Genomic DNA, 8,914 nt, shown 5'->3' with positions numbered 1-8,914 from the left:
TTTTTTAGGCAAGAATGTAGTTGTTTTATACTTGAATCGACAGTTTATTTATAAAGATAGCGCGTCTTTGATGATGTGCCTCAGCTTATGCGGACTCTGACCCCCAGATTGCCAGCGGCAGCTTCGTCATCACCTCTCCCGCCGAGAGCACCTTTACTTTGGCCAGTCCATCTCGCATATACCCATAGATCTCATCTCTCCGTTGTGGTTAAAACATGATATTTAATACATCTTGTGCATATCTAATGGACAGTTTTTGATCTTTTAACATTAAATCTATTATTTTTTTCTCAGGTGTATTATTTTGGCAGTGTTATTTTGATACGTTTTATAATTGTCTTTAATTATGTTACTGTTTTGTACACTGTTTGTCTTTGTTTACCTAATTTCTTAACGTTATCTTTATTTCTTATTGTGTACGTCTTGTACTTTATACTTGTATAACGTCCATTGTAGTTTATTATAACACTCAAAGACACGAGTCTGTGTACAATTACACATTTTATTTCACATTTATAGGGATTTATGTTTACATTTTCTTAAATCCAAAATATTTATTTGTAATATCAATATAATATTAATTATAAGGCAGTATTATATATATTTAAATAATTGTATTGTTAATGTACAGTGAAACCGCTGAATCCATGATGAGGTAAGTGACGTTATAAAGTACACTGGCGTTCCATTTGAAGAAGTACCTGACTTGTGTCCTTGCATCTTCGGGAGTTCGTTCTTCAAAGTCTGGACTTGGAAAGTTTGAACTTCCAAGGGCTCAAGTCGGAACTTTGCGTACTTGGTATTGAGAAACAACCATATTTTCTCCTCAAATTTAGAGGAAAATTACATAAATAAAAATAAAATCATTCACATGTACTGACCTAGTGATCAGTGTACACAGGATGTATTATGCAGCTCATAATGTTTTATGAAGTTTCCCATGTTATAACATTTCCACACATCATGATTTTTACTGCATTACCGATTTGAACGTCTGGCTTGGGAGATCTTGTAATATCGGATCCCTACGTGTGCTCTGTATGCGTGACAGATGCAGATTTTCCCACACGGACAGGGACAGAATAAATCACGCGCCAAACTCGCTGTCATATTGAGCACACGCTGTCCCTGTGGTGGCTTCATGTTTTCTAAATCAAGAGTGTGGACTGGTGCGAGTTGGCAGCCGGGACTTTGCCTAATTTTTTGATGACGCCTCGGTGGGTTTCGCTACAGCATCTGGACGACCCAGAATGCCGCGCCAATTTTTAATAGGTTGCTGCTCTTTGCATATTAGCCCAGTGCAACACAGCTTGACTGAATCTACCCTGCTTCCCCCACCATGCGCTGCCAGTGTATATGCGATGAGCACCTGTTAACTGTGCCAAGTAATATGTTTTGTTAAAAATTTAATCACCTGCAAGTGCAAAACAAGTGCAATGCAATCACGTGTTAATTAGCACAGCAATTAGCACTATTCTCTTCTATAGCTAACACGTTTACACACATATGACCGACTTCCTCATTACAGTTTTGCCCTGTGATTGCATGTGTTATTTATAAATGTTGGATTCCTAATTTGTTCCTGTGTATTTACAGACTGCGCATGCACTTAACTGCAAGTTTAAATCACAAATGACATCGCAATAGACCAATCAGGGTAGATACACATTTTTAAAAAGAGTCACATTTCATATATGTATGTATATATGTTCATATATGTTCACATTTCATACATATTCTCTAATATGAAAGGTACATTTCATATTAGAGACAATTGCGTTACGTTCCAACAGAAAAATATCATATTATATCAATTATTCATGTAATGGTATTATTTATTAGTAAATCATTGCAGTTGTGTTTATTTGTGCTAAAATTGTAGCTCAGCAAAATGGTAATCAGGCTGTAAATAAGAGTTACTTAAAATGGTCACGAAATACCAAAACACATTTTTTGAGATGGTGACCGTCATATATATGTCCCACGTTGCTAAAAACTTTATAAGGACACATATATTTCACAAAAAAAAAGTGAAAATTGGTTGTTTATGCGTCATTTCGAGCAAATTCGTTCTTACGATTTGAAAATAAATTTTGAAGCTACTTCATGGCCATAAGATCCTTGTGTAAATTCCAGCATGGAGACTGGATGTCTGTACTGGTGGGTACAACATGGCGTCTTTGAGTTTCCAGCATTAATTCATGAGAAAGACTTGGTTCGAACCAATCAGCATGGTCTATTTTGAATAAGGTTCAACTTCATTAATGTGCATGATATAGCTTCGAAGACTGTTTTTACCTGTTACAGTGTTCAGAGAGATGCCACGTTGTTTTGACAACCGTAATTAAAACAAGTGGAAGAAGAAGAAGTGTTTGGAGACATGGGTCGACAGTGTTGTATTTATAAATATGCCGCAACAAAGATTTTGTTTCCAATTCACCTTGATGAGAGCACAGATCACTTGTGAGCACAGATCGCGACAAAAATATGTTTGTAAGAAACATTTTTTGTAAGGAGGGCTTTTCGCAATTGGAAACTTAAAAAAAGATGCGATTTTAGTTTGTTTCGTTTGTCCTGTCTCTGCAGATTTGTTAAGTGTGTGATCAGTGCTCTTTGTTTATGTTTATTCAGATGGCAAAGTTAGTTAGTATCGTCAGCAGTTTTCTTTCAGTTTTTAAAGACATACCTCAGTCAAAATGATTTAGTTACTTAGTTTACAGTAATATCACTACAATATTTTAGACTGAAAGATCCGCTGTAATTGCTGCTCTCTTAATGTAAACATGTAAACACTTCAATCAAACTATTACCTGTAGGATTTTGACACATTTTGTGACAGGATAGTCTATACACACGTGGCTATTTGACGCTATTTTTCTATTTTCTCCAATACAGCGTGCGGTATCAAAAATTCCATTAAAACTACACTCTTACAGCAGTTCCTCACATCCAGTATCTCGTTTGTCACGGGGGGCATGCATGAAATGTTCCTGAATGAAAGTGATAGTGCCAAACTGCAGTTAAAGTCAACAAATTAAGAATAAAACACCAAAAATTACATGAAACTCCAGAGGAAGAGTGAATAGCGCGGTGACGCAATGACGTTAATTGTATTATGTGTTTTAACTTGTAAAACGGGATCATGAAAGAAACATTCAAAAAGCAACTCATGTAAACACTGTAATCCATATTATTATTTTATTTAGATTAAGGCAAATAATTCGATGACTGATGTCCATTTAAATGTAGTCACTTTCTATCTCCCCTGTGTATGTGTTGCCGCTGTGAAAATCACCGCGTGAATGTACTGAAACTCCCCTTTTCATGCAAACCCTTCCCTCTTTCACCACTCGACACTCCCACCTAAACAAAGCCGGACTCACCCCCTTTCCTGACTTTTTTCAAACTAGAGCGGTGAAAACAGCCTGCTGAGATGGGGGGGGGGGGGGGGGTGGAGCTCATGGCCCTTTAAGGAAATAAAAAAGCAATGGGTGAATTTGACATCAGCTTGGATAAAATTACATCGCAATAGCCAATCAGGGTAGATAGCATACTTATATTTAAAAAGAGTCCCTGGGGTACATTTTGTCTTAGAGAAGATCATTGCGTTACATTCCAACAGAAAAATATCATATTATATCAATTATTTTTGTAATAGTATTAATTAGTAATATTAATTCAATGCAATTGTGTTTATTTGTGCTTAAACTGTAGCTTAGCAACATGGTAATCAAACTGTAAACTAGAGTCGCTTTAAGGAAATTAAAAAGCAATGCGTGAATTTGTGATTAGGGAAGATGGCGTACATATATTTAAAGAGTCTCTATGGTAGGGCTGCACAATATATCATTTCAGCCTCGATATCACAATGTGTGCATCCGCAATGTTCACATCGCAAAGATATTCAATGTTGAGTTGACTTTGCAGTGTAACTTTTACATTTACATATGCAAACCCAGTAATGCAGGGACTATTTCAGTTTTATGTTTGCTTTGTTGCATATATCTATGCTTGTAGTTTGTTTATTACATGTTATGCATGCTTCAATTTCCTACAGAATCATCCCAATCAATCTAAATTAATACATTCTGTAACACTTTCTAGTTGCTTATTAACATGCATGTTATTTAGATATTGTCTGCCTATTAGTATAAAGCACATGATCTGTTGGATCTTATTCTACATCCCTGATCCTATCCAATACCTAAACTAACTTAATAACTATTAATAAGGAGCAAATTGGTAGTTTATTAAAGCAAAAGTCAAAAAGAGTGAGAACTGAACCTTTAAAAGTGTGATCAAAAATTTATTTCAAGTATAGCAAAGTATATTTCAATATATATCGCAGAAAAATAAAATAACGCAATGTCAGTTTGTTCAAAATCATGCAGCCCTATTTGTGCACATATTTAAAGAGTCTCTAGGGTACATTTTGTCTTAGAGAAGATAATTGCATTACGTTCCAACAAAAAAAAAAATCATATTATAACAATTATCCATGTAATGGTATTAATTAATAGTATTAATCCAATGCAATTGTGTTTATTTGTGCTTAAACTTAACCTTAGCAAAATGGGAAATTAGAGCCGCTTTAAGGGAATAAAAAAAGCAATGAGTGAATTTGAGATCAGCTTAAATTTTGTCTTTAAATTTGATATTAGACTACATTAGTCAGATTAGGTTCCTAAATATAAATGTATTTTATCGGCATTTACTGTATTTTTCCATGAAAAAAAAAAAACAACAACATCCAATGAACCTTTCCATTTCACTTTTTTTTTTTTTTTCACCATGTTACATGTCTCCTTAAAGTATTGTAAAATTTGTGGTGCTTTATGCATGTGTAATGTAATGTAATGTGTATATTTATATAGCACATTTATCGTGTATAGCCAATCTCTCCACACCACCATCAGTGTGCAGCATCCACTTGAATGATGCGATGGCAGGCCACAGGACAATGGTGCCAGTGGGCTCACCACACACCAGCTATAGGGGGAGTGGAGAGACGATGATAGAGCCAATTCGGTGGATGGGAATGGTTGGGAGGCCATGATGGGAAAGGGCCAATGGAGGGAATTTGGCCAGGACACAGGGGTTATACCCTTATTTTTTATGAGAAGTGCCATGGGATTTTTAATGACCAAAGTGAGTCAGGACCTCGGTTTAACGGCTCATCTGAAAGACGGCGCTCACTGACAGTATAGTGTCCCCTTCATTTTACTGGGGCATTAGGACTCACACAGACCACATGTTGAGCACCCCTTGCTGGCCTCACTAAAACCACTTCCAACAGCTACCCATCAAGGTACTGACCAGGCTCAGCCCTGCTTCAGTGAGTAACTAGTAGGCATGGGACAAAAAACATTTTCAAGGTTTTAAAATCAACCAACATTTTCTGTTATACCATTCTTTACAATGTATGTGAGTTCATTTGAACTATTTAGCCTGACATAATTACTGTTCCAAAATATTGAAAATGTTTCTCAAAATGTCGGCGCCAATAGCCTAGTGGTTAGTGCTTTGACACATAGCACCCAGGTGCTCGCGGCGACCCGAGTTCGATTCCTGGCTTGAGGTCCTTCCCCTATCTCTGCTCCTCACAATTTCCTGTCTGTAAATCTCCACTGTCCTGTCAATAAAGGTGAAAACCCCTATAAAAGGGGGAAAACGGGGTTCAAAGGGGAAAAATGTTTTTGTTTTTTACCCAGACATTTAAAAAGAAACATAATTTAGAGCAGTAATCACAATACCGAGAAAAGGCATGGGCAGATATAAGATTCTGACGCTATGATATCCTTAGATAAAAATATCACGGTTTCGCGGTTTGACTGTATTCAGAATCAGAATCAGAAAGAGCTTTATTGCCAGGTATGTTCACACATACGAGGAATTTGTTTTCGTGACAGAGCTTCTACAGTGCAACAGGATTACAGAGACAGGACAAAAAACATAATAAATATATTTTAAAAAATAGAAGTAAGTAGTATTGTGATTACTGCTCTAAATATATTCTTTTTAAATGTCTGGGTAAAAAATCTAAAACTTTTTCCCCTTTAAACACAATATATTTTATTTTAAGAAACATTTAAAATATTTTGGAGCAGTAAACATGTCAGCTGAGTAATGAAAATGAATCATTCACTTCTGCTGTCTTCAAAAACACAGATTTCTTTTCGATTTAAAATGGCATCATCGGATATCTTTTCTATAAAAACAAACAAACATAAAAGAAGAATGTAAATAAAAAATCTTAGGAACCTTAGAAACGGTATAGCATTCCTAATATAAGAATTTTCATATAAACATTTTATCAAACCGCGGCATTGTCCCATGCCTAACCGAGAAACCGTGATATTTTTGTCCAAGGTTATCATACTGTCAGAATCATATACCAACCCATGCCTAGTAACCAGTGTTGGGCTGCAGGATGATATGGCTTTTTTTGCAAGACTGCTTGATCAGATAGGACCTTGTTTATGGGCTGGGTTCTAGAATTCTTCTAGTTTGTTGAATTCCTACTATCAATATTTTGTTTTATTCACTACTAACGGCGGCAAAATGGCAAAATAACTTGGCGGTTGCTCAATCTGATAAAGTAAGGGTGTTGTAGTGAATAATTATGCTTTGAACAGAGAACAGAGATGTGTGGAAGCTGATCAATAACTCTGAAACTTGCTGACGAGTACTTCTGTGAAGACAAATAAAATGGCATGCTTAGCAATGACTGGAGCAGAACAACAGATCAAAAAAATAGCTGTCTAAAACAGAGAACACTGTGACTTCACACTCAATGTGTGTATCACAGCTGTGAGAGCCGAGTGGAGGGTCACTGATGGCTATTGATCAGACAAACACACTTGTAGATAATGACACTGCTATAATGTGTCAGTGTGTTTTCTGCTATATCTATTAGGAAACTCTAAAACAAGCCACAAGTTTGATTTGTGAGCAGCACGGTGGCTCAGTGGTTTGCACTATTGCCTCACAGCAATAAGGTGGCTGGTTCGAGTTCCTGGGTCAGTTGGCATTTCTGTTTGGAGTGTGCATGTCTTCCAAATGTTCGTGTGGTTTTCCTCCGGGAGCTCCGGTTTCCCCCACAGTCCAAAGACATGTGCTATAGGTGAATTGAATAAAATTAATTGGTCGTAGTGTATTAGTGTGTGTGTTAATGTGAAAGTGTGTCAGGGTTTCCCAGTACTGGGTTGTGGCTGGAATGGAATCCGCTGCGTAAAACTTATGCTGCAATAGTTGGCGGTTCATTCCACTGTGGTGACCTCCGATAAATCAGAGACAAAGCCGAAGGAAAATAAATGAATGAACACTTGTTAATTCATTAAAACATTCTTGCGTTCTGTAATTTACTTGTTCTGTTCATTTGTTTACAATTTGAGCTTTCAATAAGTCTCAAGGGCCTTTTGGGAACTATTCTTTCATGTGTCACTATTTTCATCAAAGCTCAAAATATCACCATAAGTAGCTCATTCATCCTGACTCTGTGGTGTAAGTATGACAGACATCAGTGATCTGGTGCTGTTTTGGGGGGATTTTTCCCGATAGCGTGTGCCAACCAGGCGCCATGGTTGTAATTTGATTTAGTCAGAAACAGCTTTAAAATACGAGAAATGACCACTTCCATTGAACATGCATACTTGGAGGCCTGCGTCATGGATACAGAGTCCATCTTAACAGATGACTTATTGTAGAAACATGTTCACACACACACTCACACAGCGATCCCCTGATCAGCACTAGGACAGTCGCTTGCTGGTGTGTTTAGGCCATTGGGTCCGTTTTGATGGAACCCATGTTTCATTTGTCACAACAACATGAGATGATTAATGAAATGTGAGATACAACAGAAGCGCTGCAGTTCAATTTATTATCAAGTTAATACAGGACCATCGAGAGACTTAGGAAAGACAGGATTGACATGAGGTGAGCAGAAAACTGGCAGACAGAATAGAGCGCTGCAATGATAACGTGTTTTTTTCCTTACCAAAAAGTCAATAGAATTTGTTTCCTCTGAAAATAAGCAACGTAACAACAGACTTCAATGATTCTTACATGTTTTGGTTAAAAAAAAGTAGCTTCACAAATAAACACCATTACGTTTTTAGTGTTAATACAATCATCAGTAGCAAAAAACAAAAAATTGTGGGGTATTATGTTGTGCCCTTGAATTAAATAAGCTATATGTAAGAATGCTTTGTATTAATTAGCCTACAAATTATTTTATGTATTAACAAAGACTATAGAATACACAAGACGTGTCACTTGTATGGTTTTGAGTGGGGAAAAGTGTAACAGTCAATATGGCGAATGAAGTCCCACCTACTGGTACAGAAACCAAGCATTGATCGATATAAACTGACGTTTCTCCAGGGGAGAAGCTCGGACCAGACGTGTTCTTTTACGACAGCTTTTGGGGTCAACAAATGCACTGGAATTTAGTGAATACTTGCTTCACAGACATAAGAAATATATAAACATAAAGCTTGAAATCTGTACCTTTTATTGAACCAACTATATAATTGGTTTTATATTCTGTATGAAACTAACGCATGGTACAGTCCATTCTGTAAAAAATGCACATCACATGACAGCAGCTGCCCAAATGCCCACAAACTTGTAAAGAAAGAGTCGCTGTTATTTCTGGAGGAGATTCACCATCAAGACAAAGTTGTGAATTACTTCTGAAGACAGCGCGATCTGACGAAGCATTATTCAGAGGATGATGATGTGTAACACGGACATAAATGAGGTTGGTGACGTGATCTCGTTTTTTAGCTTGGGCAACCTGAAAAAAATTAAGATTTTGTTTGATTCGGATGTTTAGAAACTAAACTTATGAGACAATTGTTGTTTAATTGCATTAGTGATTTCAAATATGTAATGTAATCATAAGCTTGGC

The sequence above is a fragment of the Danio aesculapii genome, chromosome 24, assembly GCF_903798145.1.
Source record: "Danio aesculapii chromosome 24, fDanAes4.1, whole genome shotgun sequence".
Taxonomy (NCBI): Eukaryota; Metazoa; Chordata; class Actinopteri; order Cypriniformes; family Danionidae; genus Danio; species Danio aesculapii.
Note: the sequence above shows the minus strand (reverse complement) of the source record.